At 34.4% G+C, this 26305-nt stretch overlaps 1 long non-coding RNA gene across 2 annotated transcripts; it reads left to right on the top strand.

Annotated features, from left to right (window-relative positions):
- The first annotated feature begins 10020 nt into the window (after positions 1–10020).
- On the top strand, positions 10021–15816 carry LOC126780961 (uncharacterized). 2 transcript variants are annotated; one of them, XR_007670585.1, is made up of 3 exons: positions 10021–10405; positions 14283–14395; positions 14722–15816. It is a non-coding gene; the product is annotated as an uncharacterized LOC126780961 (long non-coding RNA). The 2 variants fall into 2 exon arrangements; XR_007670586.1 differs by having other exon boundaries at positions 14259–14395.
- The last annotated feature ends 10489 nt before the right edge of the window (positions 15817–26305 follow it).

The raw sequence follows: 26305 nt of genomic DNA, 5'->3' as shown, positions 1-26305 counted from the left end.
GCCCATATGCTCGTCCATCTTCCTATTCAATATGTATAAAAAAAAACGTCAAGCCGTTGGTCCAACACTTGAACTCTTTCCGGTCGTGTCGTATTGCCGTCCCATCGGATTATGAGAGTGACGGAATAGAGAGTGCACCTGTGCTGCCGCATGCACTTGTGCACTATAATATGTGGTGCGATGTTGGCTCTCCCTTCAGATTGGCCGCTATGGCCGAAATCAGTCAAGAGGACATCATAATCATATATTATTAGTATTATTAATTGTTAGAGTAAAATTACATTTCCTCTATTAATAATTTACTGTCGAGTACAGTGCATTGGAAGAGTGTTTCTACCGAGTTAATATCGTTGTAAATGGCGAGCGGTGCGTGTGTCGCCGAAACATTGTTACTGGGATCAAAACGGTCATTTGCGATTAATTTAGTATAAAATCGCTCGCAAATCGATTTGGCTTTACTAACGTTTGTTTAATCATTAATTTGCTATTAGATGTTTATTAACAAGATTCAAAGTTTAACCGGAAATAGCGTGTCAGCTGCTTAAGCTCATCTTGAAATATAAACCATGTCCCATTTACTTAATGCCAAATGTTTCAACTTATTTATGGCCAGTCATTTAACTATTTACTTGTTCATCAGAAATAGATTTAACGATAACTGAAATGTTGGATAAGTATTTTTTTTGGTCAAACTTATGTATTAGTAATAAGAATTCACTAGATGCTACTCAACCATAAATAATAAAGTTTTGCATAAAGTTGTCAGGGGTACAGACAGGCAGACGAAGCCGTGGGCGAAAACTAGTATGTTTAATTGCTTAATAGAAATTATGAATAAAAATAATAACATTAACAGAAGCTTATTAATGCAACCGTCGCTAGTTGAAATAAATTAAATTAATTATGGTAAGAGCATGTAAGTGTTCTGCTGGTCAAAGGTTTCCTCTTCTCTTCTCGTGGGAATCTTGGAGGTGTTTTCATTTAAAATTTAATACAACATTACGTTTACTATTAATAAAGCACCTTGGTCGGTCTCTTTGGGACCATTCATGAAAATTCATCTTCCCATACAGCCTGCGTTTGAGAGCATACATGCATATTTTACGTAAATATTTAGACAAATTTGAATATTATCACACTTGAGCGCTGGACTATAAATATTTTGAGGCTATTAACATTAATTGCTTTTCTAAATTGAAAATTTTTAATAAGATTTTTTAAAATATTTGTTTCAACTTTTTACTATTAAAGAATCATTGAAAAATAATAATTTTGAATTAAATTAAATCCAAAGAAATTAATTTCAGAATACATTTATTGATATAAAAAAACAATATAATTAATATTGGCCCAAACCGAGATTTCCAACCAGGACCTCAGGCTGTCTGGCCTTGTAAGCAAATAAAACAACGAGCTAGAAAAAGTGACAAAGCGACAGATAGACAGATTTTTCGTTTGATATAAAATCGAGTCAACGTGTAACGACTTATAGTAGGCTAGTTACCGTTCGCGGCTTCTCCCGCGTGATCATCTAATAAGGGGGGGGGGAGGTGTCCTCGGTCAGAAGTTAGGTACACTATGTCCTTTCCTCTACCCCTGACAACGTGTTTGTAAAATTTATTATTATCCCGTATATTTAATACATAATGAACTATGTTTATGATATAGTTTTCTTGATCTTTATTTGTGCCATCTCACGTTTAAGAATTAACTGTAGCACAGAATATCTCAAGCCCCTTGGTCTTTTGTATACATAACATTTTGACAAACGACTACTCTGATCGATATCAGAAAATATGCTGTTCATTTTTTATATGTATGGATTATATTAAAGTCAAACATTATTAAACTTACGTCGACTAATCTACTGACGATATTGTGTTACATTGCAATTCGATCTTGGACAAACGTATGCTTTGAGATTAATTATTATTATATGCAGTGTCAATTACTGCAATATTAATCTTCACGATAAGCCTTACATGGCGTCATTGTAACGGTGAAACAAAGGATACTAAACGAAAAGATAAGATTACAACGTACAAAAAGATTTTGTACGTTGACATTTGTTTTGATAAGACAAAGTAGACAGTTATACACATATCACATCATCATCGGACATTAATAATGCGCGGTTTGTATTTTTAAGTCAATTAAATTTAGCAGGTCCAGTACGGGACGGTCCATCTGTGATTCCAAAGAATTAAATGAGGTCAGATATCACGTTATCCTAGATACGTTACTTCTTCCTCGGTCGTTTTCATTCATTTCATATATGCAGTTCTGTTCTGATAAGTTATTTATATACAATTAATTTTATTTATTATTTTCTAACTATAATTTAAAAGATGGCGCAGTGGTAAGAACGCGTGAATCTTAACCGATGATCGTCAGTTCAAACCCAGGCAAGCACCACTGAATTTTCATGTGCTTAATTTGTGATTATAATTCATCTCGTGCAATACGTTGAATGAAAACATAGTGAGGAAATCTGCATGTGTCTAATTTCATTGAAACTCTGCCACATGTGTATTCCACCAACCCGCATTGGAGCAGCGGTGGAATAAAATACCTTCTCAGTGCAGTGGGACATTCACAGGCTGTTACAGTTACTAAAATTTTGAAATTTATAGGTACTTAACCTTATGACTTTAACCCATGTTTAATTTGTGTTATTTAGAGAGAATTTAATACCACCTGGATATTTGCCTTTACTCGAAATATTCTGGGAAATGTTTCATCCAACTAACAATAGGCGATTACACTGAAACTATAATGTAGTATGTCTTTGCCAAGGGACAGGCTCGTGCTCACAGTATAGATAACCTTATAACAAATATGATGAAACTTATGATATCTATTATTAAAATTAGTAATTCCCAACTCAATTGCAGCCAGGGTTACCATCCGTTAAAGTATCCCTGGAAGTGTCCTGATCTTAGACAATAAATGTAATCTTAGATTGTAGGTATATCATATATTTTAATTCTTTAAAATACGCTATATATTAGAAAATAAATATTTTAATAATGAAAAACAATTTTTAAATCTATTTATATGTACACTATGCAATCGGTGTTTTTTTAAGTAATATAACTACATCGATTTGTCCGGCTTCAAAATTGATTATTATTGAAATAATTTGAAACGAAAGAAAATCAATAAGCATGGAGTATAATAAAAAAAAGAGTTTAGTAAATAATTTGTGAATTTCATTAATAATATATTTTTATCCGCCGCAATGGCTAGAAGAAGTGAATCTTAACTAACGGTACAGGCACGGAAAGTGCAATGTGTGTCCACCAACCCGCATCAAAAGCGTGGATTAAGCGCCAAATCTTCTCAAAAGGGGAGAATGCTTTAGTCCAGCAGTGGGACGTTTATAGGCTGTTACTTTGTTATTTTTTATTTCTTATTATTATAATAGTATAAATCTGCGTAATATTTATAGTATACGCAGATATATAGAAGTCTTCTCTCCAAGCTACCGGCATATGGTCTGCCTACTCAGCTATGCACCTGAATTGCCAGCTTCCTACACAAGCGTAGCCTTCCTGTTTTAGTTGATGGTTGCGCTTCACAATTCTATGTAGTGAATGCTGGGGTCCCCCACGGATCTGTGCTATCTCCCACACTCTTTCTTTTGCATATCAATGATATGCTCTCTCTTGGGAACATACATTGCTATGCAGACGATAGTACAGTGCATGGTGGATACCAGGGACGCGCAGTGGTTGGGTGGGCGGAAACTGAGGAGAGGCGGGAGAATCTTGTCATTGAACTCGATAGGACGTTAGAGCTCATCGCTAAATGGGGTTCTGATAATCTTGTTGAGTTTAATGCTACGAAAACACAGGTATGCGCTCTCACAGCGAAAAAGTCACCATTTTCCTCTCTTCCCTCCCTCTGTGGCACACCGCTGATGATACAAAGCAAAATCGCCATGCTGGGGATGGACGTTCGCTACGACCTTTGTCCAAGAGATTATATCGAGGCTATTATAAAAACAGCTTCACGGAAACTCGGAGTTCTGAACAAGGTGCGGCGTTTTTTCACGCCACAATAACTGTGCCTGTTATACAAAATACAGGTACGGTCTTGCGTTGAATATTGCTCGCACCTTTGGGATGGCTCAGCTAAGTACCTACTTGAGGCCTTGGACAGGTTGCAGCGAAGTGCCGTACGCATTATTGGCGACGTAAAGGTCACAAACACCCTTGAACCTTTACAATTGCGTCGCGAGATAGCAGCACTGAGCGCTTTCTATCGACTGTATCACGGCGAGTGCTCTGAGGAATTATTCTCTCTAATTCCTGCTTCCCCCTTCCTTCTTAAGTCAATGCGAGCTGGTTCTCGATGTCACCGCCTATCTGTGACATCAATTCCATCGCGCACAAAGAAATTTGGCAACTCCTTTCTGTGTCACACTACCAAAAAATGGAATTCCTTACCAGCTCACGTGTTCCCCTCCTCTTACAACCCGGGTTCCTTCAAACGAGGCGGGAAGAGGCATCTTGCGGGCCGGCAAGGCGGGGACGGCTAGTACAGAACATTCTTCCCGACTGTACTGGCCGTCGTCGCGTTTGGACTCTACTACCACTTACCATCAGGTGGAGTAGAGTCATTTGCCATCCCAGCGCATATAAAAAAAAATACGCGCATGCATGTACAGAGGAGTAGAGATTGGCGGCGAAGAGAGAGCACGACGACCTTAGAGTCATGTCGTATCCCGTCAGGGCATACGAGTCTTACCCCCCAAGGCGCGTCAATAGATTTTTCACATAAAAAATAATTGCAAACAAACGAACGACAACACAATCTTATGAATATAATTTGATCAGAATAAACTTGTTTCTGTTGTCTTTTCAAAGTTACAAACAATTTTTGCGTTCTAAATCCTTGTCCTGCTTTAACAATTTTTCAGATGGCAATCCTAATTGCAGCGGGCTAATGGATTGTCTTGGGACCTTCATGAATATTCAACATCATTGGAGTTCCCTCACTGTTAAATGGAGTCTCCTCTGCGTCTAAATTCACATTAAATATGTAAACATATCCGGATATTGTTATTCTTAATCAACTTCAAAATAATTTCAAAGTTGATGTTGATTTAACTTCTGTTGTTTAAATTTCTATATTAAACTAGCTACCTTTTTTTCACCTACCGGGTCCAATCAAAATATACAAATCTGAAATCCAGGGCTACACACAAACATATACAAAAAGACATAAATATTGGTCCAAATGTTTAGAAGGACGTTCAGTGCATACACGTCGTACACACGTACAGAAGAATTATATAAATATATTTTAAGAAAAGTACTTACTCTTTATGACGTCACGGACAAAGCGAAATTGCTCATGTTTGACAGGAGTAAGTCCAGTTTCAAGTTAACAATAAAATATTGTTTGTATAACTGCATCAACACAAATGAATAAAATTGAAGTGTCTGTCTGTGATTTCAAACTTTTTAAAGTTAATTTGGCTATTTACGAGTTACCATGAACAAAAAAAAACATTTTTTTAATTTTAGACTATCGTTACTTAAGAATTTAAAAATGTTATATGATTAAATCGAAAATACACCGAATCGATGGCGAAGCCGCACAACTAGCAAAACTTTTTAGTTTTATATTTATAACTAAAGAAACCCACGGTAAGTGACAGCCTGTGAATGTCAACCTGCTGGGCTAAGGCCTTCTCTCCTTTTTTTTGGGGAGAAGGTTCTGAGTTTATTCCACCACACTGCTCCAATGCGGGTTGGTTGACACACGTGTGGCAGGATTTCAGTGAAATTACCACATGCAGGTTTCCTCACGATGTTTTCCTACACCATTAAGCACGATATGAATTATAAATACAAATTAAGCACATGAAAATTCAGTGGTGCTTTCCCGGGTTGAACTCACGATCATCGGTTAAGATTCCCGCGTTCTAACCACTGGGCCATCTCGGCTTCCATCCGCGGTATTATAGTAATATTACATTACTACATTTTTTAGATAAATTAAAGATATAAAAACATACGTTTTAACAAAATTTAATCAAAAAATTAACATTGTGTCATAAATTAGCACAACACTCAGGGCCCGTGTGATGTCATCGAGACGGATTGGCGGTCCCTCTCAACCTCTCTTGGCCCCGCTTTGAGTTGAGAGCCACTGATACTCGGCTCAGGCTGACCCTCCTTCATTACTGATGCTTTGACGACACTCACTTTGATGATACGCCAAACTACGATTTAAAAAAAGCTTATTGCAATGCTGAAGAGGCGTACTAAATTTTTTTCTGATAACGTAATATTAAAAATATTTTTTAAGCACAATGGATAAAAATAAAAAATAAACATGTTTTATTGTTGTTTATACTTATAACATTTAGTTCCTGACCAATAAATCTCAATAAATTTGAATATCATGTTAAAAACACATTTATAAATAAAGCATATTACAATTTATTTACAGGTTAGTATTTCTTGATTTCCAAGCAGGATATGCATTTGAGAGATGACCCAGTGGTAAGAACGCGTGAATCTTAACCGATGAACGTGGGTTCAAACCCGGGCAAGCACCTCTGAATTTTCATGTGCTTAATTTCTGTTTATAATTCATCTCGTGTTTTTCGATGAAGGAAAACATCGTGAAGGAAACCTGCATGTGTCTAATTTCATCGAAATTCTGCCACATGTGTATTCCACCAACCCGAATTGGAGCAGCGTGGTGGAATAACCTCCAAACCTTCTCCTTAAAAAAGGGAGAGGAGGCCTTAGCCCAGCAGTCGACATTTACAGGCTATTACTTATTATGCATTTTATTGACTCCGTAATTAAAAGAGTGAAAAAGAGTAACTACTGAGTTTCTTGCCGGTTTTTCTCGTTAGAATCTACAACTTACAGGTGGTACAGGCTTTACATTAAATCGAATACTGTAACATGATTCAAAAGTTCTCTTATGAGCCAATTTCAATAAAGAATTATTTCATTTGATTTTCATTGGTAATGCGAATGTTGTTACTATTTTATCACTTCAAGACATTTTTATGAACAAAAATAAAATACAGGTTTTAAATAGTAATTGACAATTATAAAATGTTTACATAGGTACTGCAATGTCTGCAGCTATTTTGTGCAATTTTACTTCAGTGGCTGTGACGTGCTGACAACGTGATGGTGCTATTATGAATAAGTAATTAATATAGAGTTATACGAGTACAATACTATACTTTTAATTTATGAAAAACTATTCAATAACTTTTATGCACATTTACTAAATTGCTTATATAATTATCAACTCCCAATGAGCCGAGATGGCCCAGTGGTTAGAACGTTTGAAACTTAACCGATGACCGTGGGTTCAAACCAGGGCAAGTACCACTGAGTTTTCATGTGCTTAATTTATGTGCTTGACTGTGAAGGGATACATCGTAATTAAACCTGCACGAGTCTAATTTCACTGAAATTCAGCTCCACGTGTAATTCACCAACCCGCATTGGAGCAGCGTGGTGGAATAAGCTGCATACCTCCATTTCAAAAAAGGAGAGGAGGTCTTAGCCCAGAAGTGGGACATTTACAGGCTGGTACTGTATCAGCTCAATCGAATAAATCATGCATAAACGATAGAGTACGAACAAAATCAAGCATTACAATTTGTACAGATTCAATTTCATAGTAATTAATCGCTATTCGTTACATATTTTATGATAATTTCAATAGCTTTATATTCGAAAAAAACAAAATAAAACGCATAAATAAATAATTTAACAATTAAAACACTTTCAGGTGCTAAATAATTAAAAACGATCGATTCGAATAAAAATATAAATAAGTCTACAAACGTAATCATCGAAAACATTTATATTATTAACGCGACTGGGAATACAGAATACATAACGATGCATGATTGTTGCAGAATTAAATGGCGTCTATTGTTCATACTCGTATTTGACCGTTGTTGAAATGCTGGTAATTAACGCGTAATAGTTTGTTTACTGGAATATTCAACCTGACGCTATAATCAATTTTTATTGTACTTAATATCATGCCGGAAATTTAGCGGTTAGGTCTGTATAATGTGATATATCTCCACCAACGTGTTATTATATTGCAATTTTGTGTCGTGTATGTGTGTGCGTGCGTGTGTGTGTGTGTTTGAATATGTAACTATGATTCGTTCATTTATTTGGAATTTATTAAAAGTACTTTAATTATTCTTTTATAGGATTATAATATTTTTTTATAATTAATTACAATTTTCTTATTTAGTCTCCCATTCACTCCGTAAATCAATTCAAAACTTTTGCATCCTACAATATGATTGTATACAAGTTAATACCAAATGCACTCAGACGCCATGGATGTAGATTATGATGTTACCGACGATAGACTGAAAAATCTTCCGAGTCAAGCACAGAAAAAGACAGACAAGTCTAAACACCGGTAACTCATTTATACACACATTACACACACAAATTAAAGAACACAACACATAAGCTTATATATATAAGGGTAATGACTTAAAAGCTTATCTAAAACAATTTATCTCTGGTATCCTGAATGCATCCGGTTCTTTAATGCGTATTGCCTCACATCCAAAATATCTGATGTTATTAGGTATGTTAAGCGAAATCGATCCTTATTTGTATAAAATAAAGTTTCTTTTTCCAATATCCGATATCAGATAGACGATTAAGTTAACAAATTTACAGAAGCTGTAAGATCGATCCCTGTTTGCTTACTGAAAACGTCCGGATGCGTTTATGAATTGCAGGATGTAGCTATCAATTATAACAATTAAGTATTTTACCCATATATAAAATTGCATTTTTTTTTTCGTTTTAAAAACTAATTTAGTAGTAACAGAGTGGCTTAATAATCAATGTAAGAATTACCACCGATTTAGAAAAACAGTATCATGACCTGAAACGAACCTCCGGAAGATACGACGGATATTTTTGTTGTATTTTGTAATTGTTTAAAATTTTAATGTTAAGAAATATAAAGGTAATCTAATCTTCATATAGTTGAACTGTCTCATTCACCCTTCAAACCGTAACACAACACAATACTGAGTATTGCTGTTTGTCTGTATAATATGTAATGAATGGGTGGTACCTAACCGAGACGGCTCGGAGGTTAAAACGCGGGAACCATAACTGATAATCGTGGGTTCAAACCCGGGAAAGCACTACTGATTTTCATGTACTTAATTTGTGTTTATAATTCATCTCGCGCTTGACGGTGAAGGAAAACATCGTGAGGAAACCTGCATGTGTCTAATTTCACTGAAATTTTGCCACATGTGTATTTCACCAACCCGCATTGGAGCAGCATGATGGAATATGCTCCAAACCTTCTCTTAAAAGAAAAAGGAGTGGAGGCCTTAGCCTAGCAGTGGGACATTCACAGGCTGTTACTGTTACTGACCTAACCAGAGGGGTTTTCTTTTTCTCGCTTTAAAACCGCCTTTACGCATTTCCCCCATATAATGGGGGAAATGTGGGAATCGCCAACACTGAGGGCGGCGGAATACCTACTAAAAAACAGTGGTACCCTCACCGTGGATCGCTTGTGCATACTACAGTCACGCACCGAATCAGAGGGGCTTGTACAAGGCGCTATCACCACGTAAATTCTCGTGTATGCCTTTCAACCTTCAATCAGGACCATAAGATCATATAGGGATACGGAATACACGTCAAATTAATATTTATTTAAAATAAGTATTAATTATATTTGAATATATGTGATGTAGAAACTGTTAAAGCAAAATTATAGTTTTCAAGAGTTCAATAGACAAATAACTTTATCTCAATTCGCAGACGGAGCGGGGCTTATCTGAAATTAGCTGAGGATTTGCAGGTAAAGTTAAACAAAGTGTTGTCAATAAATCAATATACCAGAAAGAGCGATTAAATCGTCTAAGTTGCAGTCGACTTATGCATAATTGATTACCGGGAAATTTGTGTTCAAATTAATTGCAAATGGCCGTCGTTCAAAAGCATTTGGATAAACAAGATTTGTTCAGCTTGTTTAAAGTTACGAGTATTGTTTAGTCGATACAGTCGAAATGGATAATTTTAAGAGCAATTTTTAATTAGTTCAACAAGTTCACTTATAAACTTTGTTTAGCGGTTTTTTGGCGACATATAATATATTCATCTCTTTCTATCATCACTTGTTTCGATATTCAAAAGGAGAAAACACAACATTGTTTTACTAATTACCCTCTTAATAAAGAAGAGAGAGAAAATATAGAAAATACTTATTTTATTGACAATAATGCTAAGACTTTTATTATTTTACTGGTAAAATCATTGTTGAGAGGTGAGGGTGCTATTTATAGTGGAAGTACATCGATGTTGTGAAGATTATCTGGCGTATTTACTGTACAGCTGGGAATAAACAGGTACCTTAATTGTGTATCTATATAGCTTGTTAAAAAAATAAAATGTTTTTATTAGAATATATAAAAAATACTATCAAAATAAGATTAGACTCGAGTTATTATCTAAAAAACAGTGGTCATGCGTTCATTTATTGATATCAACCACATTAGAAGGAAGAAAGGAAACTTTAGAAACTTTTGAGTGTCAAGTCAAAGTAACTTTTGTCATTGCCTAGTATTATCTTGATTGTGAATATATTATCATAATCATATAGATAATAAATCATAATATATATTCGTTTTTATGACTATATGTTTCCGCAATGACGTAAAATATTTTTTAATTTTGTTTTTTACGAAAACGAATATCCATTTCAGTCATCTCAATTTTCCAATTTTTGTTTTAAAATATAGGATTACCAGTATGTTCGGAAATCGGGCTTGAAGTTTGAGCGGTGCTTTAATGGTAACCCTGTTTTTTGGAACAACGTAATTATTATTTCCAGTAACAGATATCGGTTCAATGCTAATCATTGCTAAAGTTATATAAACGAGAAAAAAAGTCATTATCATTGAAATGCTGCATGATTGTTTTATCAGAAACTAACTGTCGGTCGCATGTCTGACGCTAGAACGGTTTAGTTATGCTTTTGATTGTGAATTTGTTTTTGAGCTTGCTATATTTCATTGACAGTTGAAAATCGACCTTGAATGTAAATAAAACGTAGGGTTAGCAATACAAAACCTTTGATGCGATATTTTGTTTTGCTAATCATCTTTGCTAAAGCTGCGGTCTGTCCAACACCTACCAGCATTTCACGACAAGTTACTCAAGTGAAAACAGATTACTTAATAGTTATAATAGTTTTCCTAAACGAGCAAATTTTGATAAACTCTAGAAAACGAAAAACAGGTTTATTCAAGAAATATTCAAGTCATGAACAATTTGTACGCGTATATTTCGTAAGCCCGGTTTATCTCGTCGCTGCAGTGTTTCAGCGAAGTTTATGAATATTGAGGGCACTCGCCTCTCGTTGGGTTTTGTAGTTGAAGAGTGCATTTAGTTCCCTCAAAGTGTTATCTCCACGAAAATATAGCATCACTGCCGCTGTTTAACGTTAAGATCTCATATTATTGCAAGAGATAAAAAAATATATCATAGAAGTATTATTATATTGTTTTGTCAATTTATTTGTAAATACCATGCTAAGAAACTTTACATTCAACTGTTTGAACCACCTCGGTTCTTCAGATGATAAGTAACGAAATATAATGACGTGACCGTCAATAAATCTATATAAATAAGAATGAATGCTTGTATGTTTGTCTTCTTTGCAATCGAAAACCATTGGTCTGAATTTGACGAAAATTTTGCAAAAACGATATAAGACGGTAACTAGTGAACGATATTATTTAATATTTATTTCAAAGCTGTCTCACACGTCTCAATTCTGCTCAAGGAGAGGAGACCTTAGCCTAGCAGTGGGACATTAACAGGCTGGTACTGTCTCACATGTGTCACACGAAACAAAACGAGCCGAACCCCATCAATACATAATCTGTACGCAATTTAAAATATCTTTATTACGAACAAAAATAATATCAACTGTAAGGACAATATTATAATCAATAATAGCACGAGGTTTCAATGGATTATTAACTTAAAGTCCACTTGACTTTTGAAGTTGTAAAAACTGCCGTTTGCCTTCAACATAACAGCACGTTGCTTATGTTAAAGGAATACAGATTTGTGCTCGTTATTTTTGATTATACTTAATAGGGGCACAGGTATCGGTGTTTATGGACGGTGGACGGAGGAATCGTAAAGTGCACCACAAGTGTGTTTTTGCACAAACAATTGCAATGTAATATACCCAGCGCAATTAGTTAACGTTATCAACCCTAGGTGTTATCAACCTCGCCATGATCGAAATCTGCCAGAACATAATCATACATCTTACATATAACACACATATTTGCAACAATTTTTAATTATGATAAAGTAAGGCTGCTTGTGATATATAAGTAAACTTAGTTTTCAATAGCCCATCATTAGCAATTTCATTCAGTGTCATTCTACTGAGTGGTTGCAACACCTAAATCTTAATCGAAGATTGAAGACTCACGAGCCAAAATATCACCAGTTAACACTTCGTTAAAAAAAAACGTTCCAAAAATACCAACATTACATCTGAAATGTTGAACGCCTGAAAAGTTGTATATCGGGGTGAACCAAACGCTAGCGTGGTTCAGAAATTAGTTTTTTTTCATATAAAATTTTATTTCATCTTTTACGGCTTAACAGCTTAATTTTTAATTATAATATATATTACGCGGGTGGCGTAGGAAAGCTTTGCATAGAATCCTGCATGTATAAGAGGAAAATTCATATTTCTATCTACCAAACTGCAGCGTGAGAGAATTAGCAAAAAAAAAACGTTTTTTTTAAGATGTGTTTTCTTTTACCCAGCAGTGGGAAATATACAGGCTGTTAAGTTTTATATGAATGCATTCACAATGCAGAAACAAAGATAATACAATTGGAGCAATTCCCGTTATTAAGCAATGAATATGAAAAGCGTTTTAATGTTTTTTTTTATATATTTTATTTTTATTATAATGTCAGTTTTATATTCGCAGTGCATGTTAAAATAATATAGCGCGTACATGCGATTATGGAGAGCGAAATTTTAATTTGATCTCATAACGAAGCGCTGGCCCGTCTCATTTGCACAGGTCGGGAGCTGGTACAAATTCACCGACAATTCAAAGTTCAACCTTATTCAATGGTAATAAGTACTTCACGTATGTTATTAGAAATGTTGTAATGCCAGCTGATGATAGCGATGAAATGAAAACTGGGGTGGATTAATACGGAAGTGGGACGTTTAGATATAATTATATATAATGAAATATCATACGGTTTTGGGCACTATTGCTATGGTACTAGGGTTCATAGGAAAATAATTAGATTGGTTACTTTAAATATGTATCTGTAGATGTTTGAAACTCGGAAGTGATTGTTACATAATTAAAATATTAAAGCGCGTATCAGGAGACGGTACAAAAGTAAACCTTTAAGCGCCAGAAACGTTTCATTTACACGTTACATAATAATAAATATAACAGCCACTGAAAACAAACGTTGTTTTTGCTTATTTAAAGTATACATATATATATTTTAATTTAGATTATTGCTTTATATTATTTATTTTTTAAACATGTTGTAAATTCTGTATAATGTGATGTTTAACGAATACATTCTCATTTTGTTTCTTTTTTTCTTTTAACGTATAGAAACGTTGCACTCAAATTTAATTTTATTAAATGATAACTTTAAAGTAGGTAGTTGTTTTTGAAGTTAGATTTGTTCGACGTAGTTGAATAGTATGAAGGAAAATAATTGATTTATAAGTAATTAAATATTAAAAATAATTTTTTTTTTATTTACTGAGAAGTATTACTATTTACTTGGTGGTAGGGCTTTGGGCAAGCCTGCCTGGGTAAAGATCACTCACTCATTACGTATTCTATTGCCAAATAGATATAATGTTGTGTTCTGATTTAAAGAGTGCGCGAGCCAGTGTAGCTACAGGCACAATCGATGGAAGCAATGGTTTTTTACGTTACCAATGTGGGCCGGCTACTTGACTCACCATCAGGTAGCTTATTTGCCTTCCAAATATTTAAAAAATATATATTGTAGTGATAATATTAAATATAGGCAGGCCCTTCTAAAGACGCGGTTTATATGAAAGAGATTTGAGTAAAAAACAGACGAGATTCTAGTTTTTGATTCGAATGGTTAATTTTTGACCAAACTCGAATTATAATTTATTCAGTTTATTTATTTGGCACTTATAACTAATTACAGTAATTTTTACGCCGCTGCGGCTAGGTGGGTTATCTGTATCCCGGAAAAGCAACTACGATAGAAGGCCTGCATAGGTGGGCCAACCGCCGGGGCACGGTAGTATGCACAAGCGATCCTGTGACGTCCCCAATGAGACGGTGAGGGTACCACTGGTTTTTTAGTGGGTATTTCAGTGCACTGGAGTTCCAGGCTCCAGCGAGTTCTTCATACCCCCCACTTCACGTAGGGAAAACGCGTAAATGCTTTTTTCCAGCAAGATAAAAAAAAGTACATTGTTATATCAAAATAAAAATTGGCTATAATATTTCACAATGCGTACACAGACAGCGTACGTAGTTATACAGTAGTTGTTTGTTTGTTCTTTTTTGTGATTTCTAAGAATAGATTTATTTAAATCAAATTAGCCATAAATATAAACAGTTAATTATAAATTAAGTGATTACTAAGCAAATACTCGTTTCAGAATGGGAGTGTTCGTGTTATTCCCAAAAGGATAACTAAGCACCAAGTTAGATCATCAATCTCTCATTAATTACAAGTCCCTTCGCCCAGCCCTGGGACTGCACGGTGATACCTTACTTACTCGAAGTTAAATTTAGTTGTTACATAATTTTCATTTAAGTTTTCAATATTCTAATAACATACTAAATAATAACTAGCGGAATAACGGAATAGTATAATGAGTAAATGGTGTCGTTTTATTCTCCATAGATACTTTCAGAGAGGTGCCCGGGCTTATGTGAGATTCTTAACATGTTTTGAGAAGAGGCTGCGGGATCGTGAGTTGATGTAACGTATCCTTGGCTCCTCTCAAAATGTATGGTGCCTACGCTAACATGCCACATACCCATCATTACAGTAACAGCCTTTGATTTTCCCACTGCTGGGCTAAGGCCTCCTCTCCTTTTTTGAGGAGTAGGTTTGGTGCTTATTCCACCAAGCTGCTCCAAAGCGGGTTGGAATGTGGAACACATTTGGCAGAATTTCAGTGAAATTAGACATCAATTATTTCTAATAATTTTATGTTAAAATATCACATCCATGTTATCTCAAGATTATATTTTTTTCAAAGTGATATGAAGAGATATGATCTTAACCAACGATTTAATATTTATTGTCTATAATAATTGATTTCGTGCTCAGCAGTAAAGGAAAAAAATCATGAGATCCTCATGATGTTTTTCTTCACCGCCTCAACCTACACGTGGCGAATGAAAATCTGTCACGCGTATCCAACAACCCGCATTGGAGCAGCGTGGTGGAGTAAGCCCTAAACCTTCTCCTCAATAAGGAAAGGAGGTTTTATCCAGCAGTGGAACATTTAAACTTTTACACAGGTTATTTCTATCCCGGTGTATATAGTATGGTGATATAGATTGTCTTGCAATATATAAGTACTGCTTTAAACATACATTCATTAATGTACTGTCGCGACCTGTGACGCTTAAGACTCGCCAATATGCTACACAAACACGCATGCCCGCGCTCCGTGCAATTCAGAATGTAACTAATAATTTTAAAATGGGTTTTTTAATTTTATTGTATATTAATAATTGTATAATCATTTATTGAAAACGTTTATTGTGATATATATATTTTATATTCTTTATGGTAAGAATGCTCTTTGAATACTGAATAAAAATCATATATCTCTGAATACATTTACCACTTTTTCTTCTATTAAATAACGGACTGCCGTTATTAACTGACATTATCTATTGATAAAATAATATTATGATATACTGGTACACCGTGAATAAAATATATTTAATTTATTGATACAGTAGATGGTTTGACTTATTAAAATGACGTGTTTAGTATTTCAAAATTAATAATTATTACTAATAAGTTATGCAATTAAATAGATGAATGGTGAGTTTTTAATGTATTAAATTAAGTTTTGTTTTGAGTTAAAAGTGGCATTCTTGCCTTAGTTACATATAATTTAGTAACCAAAAACCCATATTTTCCTAAATGCTTGTGACGGTTAGAGGCGTACGATTTCATTTAAAATCACCTAAAAACATTTCACCTTTAGTTTTCTCGAAATCTCCCTTGAATAATAATGTGTTGCGTGGAATAACCCTCACGCGCGCACGTCTGCCGAAAATCAGAAAACACTTTTTGTAACAGCTTTGTCTTCGGATCTCTTCAAGTGGCCACTTTTATAAAATATGCAATGCATTTGGTTTAATTTATAAAATTGTTCGTAGTTTTTTACGAGCGACTTTATGGAAAATTTAGACGAATATTTAGTCTCGATAATCTTACTTGGACGATTTTTATTTACTTTAAATCAGTGTCGTATATCGACTCAGAATTTCAGTTTAATCATGTTGAGTTTCCAAAATCTGCTATCACTCGCTAAAATGCAGACGAATTCTGTTATGTTTTTATTTTAGCATACATACGAGTCTATTAAAATATTGCTAGCAGGGGCAGAAAACGGCTAAAAGAGTTAGTTCTTAATAACGAATTTTACGATCAGTCTGCAGGTCTGCTGGACTTAAATTTGCATAATTACTTCTGGAAAATATGTGAATACTTCACAACATGTGACGAGCGAAAGAGCAGTGTAAGGAAAAATGCATAATGCAAGATCGTTGAACGGTGCCCGCATTGCGCTGAGTGCGAGGAGTTCTCCTGTCAGAGAGGTATTGAGCGTGTTGTTAAACGATTTTATCGTTTCGTATAGTTCTTTTACCATGTTAGAACTTAATAAAATACTCCTTGGAACTTTTATATATTTTGACACAGTTGGTATTATTTAAATAAAGAATTAGGACAAATACTATCATATATGTCAGCAGTAGTTAATGCGACAGACTTTTATATAACTTACAAACATGTTTATTGATAAATATTATTTGTAATCAGCGGACTAAGAAAGGATTTGTTTCGAGTTGATGCGATTTTTATCGTCTTCTTTCGTCAAGTTTTACTTCAATTCGTCGCTAATACTAGACATTAAGAGTGACACTCCGTCTGTCAGCGGAGGTCACTAATGGTGCCCTTGATTGATGTGCAAATGATGGCGCTAATTTTAATCTTTATCCATTTACACTGTACAACACTAATCTTATTGGAAAATCTTAACCGAATGGGCTGCATGCCGGGCAGACACAACTTAATTTTTATGTGCTTAATTTGTGTTCCTCATTGTGTCGTTTGCACTCGGAGGTATTAATAAAGATAAAAATGAATCGAGTATATATGTATATATATCTACTGGTGGTAGAGTGCAAGCTCCGGGTAGGTACCACCCACTCATCAGATATTCTACCGCAAAAACAGCAGTACTTGGTATTGTTGTGTTCCGGTTTGAAGGTTGAGTGAGCCAGTGTAATTACAGACACAAGGGACATACCATCTTAGTTCCCAATGTTGGTGGCGCATTTTTTTTTTAAATATATAAGCTAGCGTGATTGGTGATGTAAGCGATGGTTAACATTTCTTACATGCCAATGTCTATGGGCGTTGGTGACCACTTACCATCAGGTGGCCGATATGCTCGTCCGCCTTCCTATTCTATATAAATGAATATATATTGTAATGCATTCTTTATTTCTTTCGTTAAATTGAATATGACGTGAATTTTTAATAAGAACGCGGGTATTTATTTAAAAAATTTAGGTCTCTCGTGCTGACGACATAGAAAACACTTAGCGTGCTGTAATGAGTTTTTTTTAGTTTACTGTTGATAACTTCGTTGAAAGCATTTCTTAGTTTTATTTAATTTCACACTTCCAACGAGAAGAAGCATGGTAGTGAGCTATTATTTCTAGAAAATAATTATCGACATTTACTAAGCTTTTAAGATCTTTTTTAACTGGTACTGATGGTACGGTTGATGTCCTCCTGGCCGATGTCAGTCGCGGCTTCCAATCACTTTTTATTGTCTCGAGTCAGCATCAGCACCTGCACTTGCGGGACCTGCAAGTATAAATTAGTTATTTCTTAACATAAGAGCAGGTCTAACGACCAGACAAAGCTGAGTTTTTATATTTTTAAATTAATTTTATAATTCATCTCGTGCTCCGAGGCTAAGAAAAAAAATGGTAAGAAAAATTGCATATTATGTTGGATGAAGTTCTGCCACATTTGTATTGTATTGAAGCTGTGTAAACATTTACTGGCTTCACTTTATTCACTATATTTTTCTCCAGTTTGTTTAAAAGCAAAATAATTAAGTAAATAAATAGTTTATCTCTACCTATTCAAAACATCTGCATGCAAATTCATTGCTCAGTGTGCACAAGGCTTTACAATTCAAAAGCGAGCGTGTACGTGACCTAATTACGGGCAAGAGCCACAATCCGAATGCCCGATGCTGATCATCCACTAAATATATAGCGAAGTAAACGCAGATAAAAATAACGCAATAGCCAATATCAATTATCATATTTCGGTATTAAAAAAACCGTTGATATTATTATTTTGTATGTATATTATTACTATTATTTAATATCTCGTTGGTCTAGTGACTAGATATAAGGCTGTAGATTCCGAAGTCCTGGTTACACAGCCTAGGTCGGGGCTATAAAGATTTATTAGGTTTTTCTGTCGAAGATTATCAGTAGCAGTCAGGACTGGAAGATGGAAGTGTACACTCCCGTGCCTAGGAAAACACGTAAAGCCCTTGGTCCTAAGCCGAAGTTACTCATGAAATGTTAAAAACCGACTTATCTTGATTTGTTATATTGATTCGTGTATTTGATTATATGTGATTGTTAAATGTTGTTATTATTATTGATAACTAAAAAAGGAGTGTATATGTTTCAGAGTTCATTATGTATGAATGTGTATGTTTTTTTATTCCACCATTACTTTTAAATGCCTGAACAGGTTTGTATGTATGGGGTATCGTGGATCGGTGACACTGGCAATAAATTCAATCATTCATTTAGGGCAGTCGGGTTTTAAAGGTAAGACGTATATTATTCTTATACTCAAATCTATACAATGTTTCTGCAACAAAATATCACATGGCGCACCAAGTGGACGATGAGCCTTACTGTTGTATTCAGACCACTTCGTTCCTTTATCTCATCTATTAAGATATATCTTACGAAGATTTAAATGCTAACATCTTGTTTAACTTACATTTCTAAAGACGGTACGTTTCTTAATTCAAATTACGAATAAAAATTTGAAAAAGATTTAGAATTTGTATCTAAGTTAGTCCACTTTAAATTTGCTTCGCTGAATCTGAATCAAGTTTAAGTTAAGAACATTCAATTGGCTAAGAGCTTTTTAAGTAGCAATCACTTTATTACATTGTGTTTTATTGTACTTAGTGACAAGGTTTTGATTGACGTTTTTAGAATTAGTTTTATATTATTTTATATTGTTATGAAGTAAAAGTATTTTTATTTTATTTAACGAGGAGAATAATCTGACATTATTGTAGTAGAAAACTTTGTTCAGAAAAACCAGCGATGTCCGATACCTAGTCATATTTACTAATAATTCTAAATATTTGAACAAAAAAAGCAATAAAAACGAAAGAAAAAAAACATTTAAGTTGCAACATCTACAAGTATATATATAATAATGCACATCCTTAATAAATAAATAATGTATTAAAATGTTAACATCGTGGTCTGTTAACCAGACGGTTTTTACGGTGAGTTCGAAATCACGTATTTTCGATGATATCCTATGTGGCTGTGACAGACTATGTTCTGAGATCATCCGACGAAAAAAAAACACATTGACAGATATTTTCTTCTTTTTAATATCTCCATCTTTATATGCAGTAACAGTAACAGCCTGTTAATGTCCCACTGCTGGGCTAAGGCCTCCTCTCCATTTTGTGGAAAAGGTTTGGAGCTTATTCCACCACGCTGCTCCAATGCGGGTTGGTAGATACACATGTGGCAGAATTTCAATGAAATTAGACACGCGGGTTTCCTCACGATGTTTTCCTTCACCGCCAAGTACGAGATGAATGCTTGCCCGGGTTTGAACCTACGATGATCGGTTAATATTCACGCGTTCTTACCACTAGGCCATCTCGGCATCTTTATATACTACATATAAATACATAGATCGTTTTATGATCTTTTTATAATTTACTTCACGTGTTATATGGCGTCTCTTTAAGCGCCAATTCCAGTTAGCTTCTCGGTAACCACAATGTCTCTGTTCTTTAGCGCCATTTTGTTGCTAACTTAGTTTGTTGTTCACTCTGCCTATTCTAATGGATATAATATGTATCTAATTTGTCCTTTGTCTTACTAATTAGCGGTAATACGGTCTTGGACTAATTATCACGATTCAATCTACTCATTGTCAGTCTAGACATTTCAGATGTAATTCATTGCTTAATTATATCATGATCTCCATGAATCTTTACGCAGTTTATATATCAATTTTAATTTAAAGAAAATTGACAGCCTGTAAATGTCACACTGCTAGGTTGAAATCTCCTTGCCTTTTGAGGAGAAAGTTACGTTAGTTCCTTGTTTGTGGCATATTTTCACCCGAAACATGCGGATTACTGGTGGTAGGGCTTAGTGCAAGCTCGTCTGGGTAAGTACCATCCAGTCATCAGATATTATACCGCAAAACAATAGTACTTGGTATTGTTGTGTTTCGGTTTGAAGGGTGAGTAAGCCAGTGTAATATATTTATAATTGAAATCAAATATATTTATAATGAACAGTGGGACATTTATTGGTTATTAAAGCAAGTAAATAAGCCAAACAGCCGCTAACCTTTTATTAAAAAGAACCTTTTCTCATTTAAAACGCGGTTCTGATACGGATTGGTAAAATAATACGTATCAGATATTCATCCAACATATGCAGGTTTATTTACTATTTTTTTTTTACCGCCGAGCACGAGTAAAATTATACACAAATAAAACTCATGATATTTCCATGACCAAGTTTCACGTGTCCTCTCACTGGGCCATAAACATGCTTTGTGTAAATAACACAGAACATTATATGTATGTTACAGTAAAGGTCCGTAATCGAATTAAAGGTCAAGGCTTAATTAACATGTCTCTTAATATGTTTCTATGGAATCCTTACTATTTGATCCGAAGGTTAATCGCTTATCCAGCGAATCTAGCGCTTAATTAAGAAGTTTACGTGAGTTGCTTTAATTAGATAATACACTCATTAATTAGATCTAAACGAGTGAAGACTCGTTTTTGTTCGTTTCCATTATAATTAATATTTAAATGATAATGTTTTGGTCTTTAATTTATTTAATTTCTTAATAATTGTTAAAGATAGATTCAGAGATTTAAAGAAGCCCTCCTATCGGTATTAGAACTTAAAAGTCATAGCCTCTTACAAAGTAAATTATAAAATTATTAAATCACTACACCTAATAACAAAAGCCTACAAATTAACAGTTCGTAAGGTTAGCCCTCAGAATGAACGGTCCTAAGGGAAAAGTTTCTACATTTTCCATCATGTCATACTAGCGTGGATTAGTGGATACAAATGTTGTTCATCGGATACACGTAAGTTGAAAGGCTTAGGTCACTAAGAATAAAATAAACTCAAAAACATGATTAGAAAAGCTAGTTAAACAACTGTCGCTATTGAAGTCGGAACACATATATATATATATGTTATGTAAGAGATAGGACAGGCGAATGGGCTACCTGATAAATGGTCAACACCACACAGCACCATGGGCGATGCTTACATCGCCCATAAATATAAATAATTCCTTGCATCGCCAATGCGCCGCCACCCTTGGGAAGGAAGACGTACATATGTTTTGTACTAGATTCTTAGAAAATTATCTAAAACTTTTTTCAACGCAGACAATATTAAAAATTGGTGCCGTGAAAACGCTTTAATACAAAAGTTACATCGACTTTTTAGAAAAGAAACTGAGACCGTACGAACTTATCTAAATGCATAAAGCTTAAACTCAAGTGATTTTTTTTCTAAACCAGAGAATGGAATCACGTTAAGAAAAACTTTTTAAAACCAAGATCTTCTTTAATCCATGTACTATAGAGCCAAGACGCGCCACTGCTTAGAAAAGCTGAATCTGTTGGGCTCAGTAAAGCTCCAAGAGGGTCCTATATACTATATACCATATGTTTTTGTTATTGGACATTTTTTTTATTTGAAGCGTACATTCAGGTAAATTTTGAAGTCGGTTTATATATTTTTTTTTATTTATATTTGAAATTATTTTTTTATTCGTTTTTAAAACCTATACCTGTAAATTTCACTGCTAGGCTAAAGCCTCCTCTCTTTATAAGGAGATTTTCATCGATATAACAATTATTTCTGAAAAAGAACGATTGAGTTTAAAAGTATTTCCGGCAGTGGCTTTTGACAACCTGGGTGGATAACACCATATGGTCGAGTTGGCAATGCATCGATGGCAGAAGAAATTATTTGTAGCAATACCAACAATAACCGACAGGACCCCCTGCATTCTGCATTCTGTATATGAAGAACACAAATGTTGATTTTCTCTTTTATTTTAATTATCTGTTGTTATGTTTAAAAAAAACTTTCAATTTACATACATATATAAAATAAATATGAAAAATATTTTAAATACTTACATTTCTGGTCATTATTGGTTTACTGTATTCAAGAACGATTCGTTTTGCTTACATTAGAATTATCTACGAAGCGTATTTAATGCGTCCTTATAAAAAAAAAATCTTTCATAAGATTATACGTTACTGAATCAGCTTTTATTAAAACTAGTATGACAGTGCAGTTGAAACCTCGCCGTACGACCGAAGCCTTATCGCGTGTTACAACACACGCGAAAAAAGGCTTTGTTTTTTATCGTAATCCGACGGTCGAAGAGTCCACGAACATGTATTTTTAAACAGGACGCTGTTACATTCAATTCACAAGTATATAACATGCGTAGTCCTTGTGAAATCTTGTCAGTAAAGTGATCGCTAGTTCGTTTGTTCATTCGTTTTATGACATGATTCTTAAGTAATTCATATTAAAATGTGAGCTTAGTATTTGTATGTGTTAATAATGAACCGTACCGTAACAGCCTGTGAATTTCCCACTGCTGGGCTAAAGGCCTCCTCTCCTCTTTTTGAGGAGAAGGTTTGGAGCTTATTCCACCACGCTGCTCCAATGCGGGTTGGTAGAATTCACATGTGGCAGAATTTCAGTCAAATTAGACACATGCAGGTTTCCTCACGATGTTTTTCTTCACCGTAAAGCACGAGATGAATTATAATCACAAATTAAGCACATGAAAATTCAGTGGTGCTTGCCCGGGTTTGAACCCACGATCATCGGTTAAGATTCACGCGTTCTTACCACAGGGCCACCTCGGTTTTTTTTTTTTTTTAAATAATGAACACAAACTGGAAATGAAAAAAAAACGATTTCGAATCGTAATAATACAAGATTAATTCATTTTTAAAGACACATTATAACGAATTTATATTATAACGAGGAGAATATGGAAACTCTGAATGTTTACTTTATTTGAACCCGCGACCTTAGATTATGATCCACGTTTTTTAACCACTGGGCTACCCGACTTTCGAAAAAGACTTTTTTTCTTTTACTTTATAACGATTAACAACAAATAACTTTAAGATTCGGTAACATCTGCGACATGTCTTTAATAAAGCTGCGGCTACACATGTGTTAACGAGAGCAAAGTAAAGTGTGGTTTAGCTTTATTAAGAATCTCGTATTGCAAATTACTGCTTAAAAAATGATTCAGGATATTTAACATTAATATTTTAATGTATATGTATGTTTATTACTTACCTAGTTATATACTACTAGCTTTCGTCTGCGGATTGCCCGCATGTTTTTCAGGCGTTGGTTTTCTTTGCAGTTCATGCTTGTTTGTTGTATAGATTAAGATGTACACAATTAATTTTTGTAGTTATTTTTATATAACAATTAACTCGCATTTGCACAATTTAGTCTTAGTTTAACCATTGTTTACCTTTTTATAGTTCATATGTTTTATTGAGTACCACTATGTAACATTCAGTTTATAATTTTTTAAATTTCTGTTTAGTCATTATTTAATTGCTTGCTGGGACCTCCTTTAATTGAAGGAGCACACATATTTTAAAATATTATTCCACGATGTAATGTACTCGTAAGTGTTTATCCTTTGTTGGAGATCCCTAATAAATAAATATACTAATATTATAAATTCCATTATTTAACAAACTCACGCTTTTCAATTTAGAAGGGTTACACTTGTTTGGTAGATATCACCCACTCGGTTTCGGCTTACAGGGTGAGTAAGCCAGTATAATTAGAGGTACGAGGGACATAACTTATCTAAGTCTCATAGGTTGCCAAGGTTTTTTTCTGTCACAATTCTGCCATCTATTTTCCCTAAACAATTTTCTTCTCCTAGTGATATTGAGCTATTTTAATATGTACTTCTTAGTTCCCAATACAGTCCACGATTCCTTATTATTATGCCCTTACTGTATTTTTAATTAACAAAATATTAATAACAAAAGTTTTATTTTCTAATACAGTTTTTAGCTTTTTGTCTGCGCACGAAAATGTTAAAAGCACCGTTGATTCAATTAAAACTTTTTCCTAATTAAAAACGACACAATTATTTTCCTTTTAGAGAAAGCGAGAGGGAATTCTTAAAAAAAGTAATTAATGAAGATCTTCACAATTTGCAGCGCAATCATTACAGTTTGGAAAAAGGTTTCCATTGACATTTTTTTTTGAAGAACCTCCTTTGAAATTATTTTCTACACAAAATAACAAAATAGTAAACAATGTAAATATACAGGCACATGACTAGCTTCCCGTCCCAGCTTCGCATGGGTAATAAAACTATATAAAACGATTTTAGCGTAATACATATAATATGTACATATAAACTCTATTGGTTTACGCGGCGCTCGCAAGTAAAGTTCCCAGTCGGCATGATTTTTCCGACATCTTCAACAATCATATTTCAGCCAGTTTAACTAAGTGAAATACTATTGGTGTAAAACGACCAAAAGGGGCGGAGAATTCATGAAAAATGTTGCAAAAACGGGAAAAAATTATTCCGTTTGAGAGCTTCCGTTGCGTGCGCTCCGTTAATGGTTAAAGTATGACGGGAAAAAAAATCCGCGGTAGCATGCGTCTATTTTTAAGGTTGCCTCACTATAACCTTTAATATGGTAATCAAATTTTTTTAATTTATTTATATTAGCCAGTATAATGGCTGCGGTGAAAACAATACATAATAATACCCCACGAATATAAAACTAAAAATGTTCTATATACTGAAACACTATAAATTTGCTCATAGTGATTTCCTTATGTTATAGGCGGGTGAAACCGCTGGCACAGCGTAAATATTTTTTTCAGACATCTAGTCCGTAATTTGGAATTAAAATTAATATTTGCGCAGTTTGTTTGCTTGCTACGCATCCGTAGTAACGTATAAAAATAAATTACCTTCACAGTATTGTGAGGCTATAAGATGGCCTCTCAGCTAAGTTTGTCAAGTTCCAACGCTGACACTCGAGTGCCTGCGTTACAATAATTGACACCTACGAATACGAGACGAATAAAAAATAATAATTAACGCCGTTATCTGGTTTTACGAGCAATCCAACCGCTATCAACCCCATGTTAATGGCGCAGATTCACATGCGAAATTTATTCGTGCATTTTATGCTGTTTTTAGTCCAAAACCTGAATAATTGGGTAGTGTTTGTGAGAAGATTTAGTCGGCAACGTAAGAAAACAACGACTAACGTCAACGTCATCTCTATATATAAAAGGTGAAACTATTATGGTAAGAATAAAGTGAATATTACGAGATTATATTCAATTGGTATCATAATTATATGTTATCAATATTCACTTTTAGGAAATAGACCATTTTTTTCACGTGCTAAATATATGTTTATAATTTAACTCAGCCTCGACGAAGGAAATCATCGTAAGGTAACTTACAAGACAGACGCGTCAAATTTACATAGAGTGAGAATTAAATCATTAAAGAGTTTGTAAGTGTTATATTTTTTCTATTATATGTTTAAATCTCATGTTTTAGTTAATAGGCTGGCACAGTTGCTAATAAATAATCCC

Source organism: Nymphalis io, chromosome 3 (assembly GCF_905147045.1).
Source record: "Nymphalis io chromosome 3, ilAglIoxx1.1, whole genome shotgun sequence".
Taxonomy (NCBI): domain Eukaryota; kingdom Metazoa; phylum Arthropoda; class Insecta; order Lepidoptera; family Nymphalidae; genus Nymphalis; species Nymphalis io.
The sequence above is the reverse complement of the archived record's forward strand: the minus strand, read 5'-3'. Positions and strand labels throughout refer to the sequence as shown.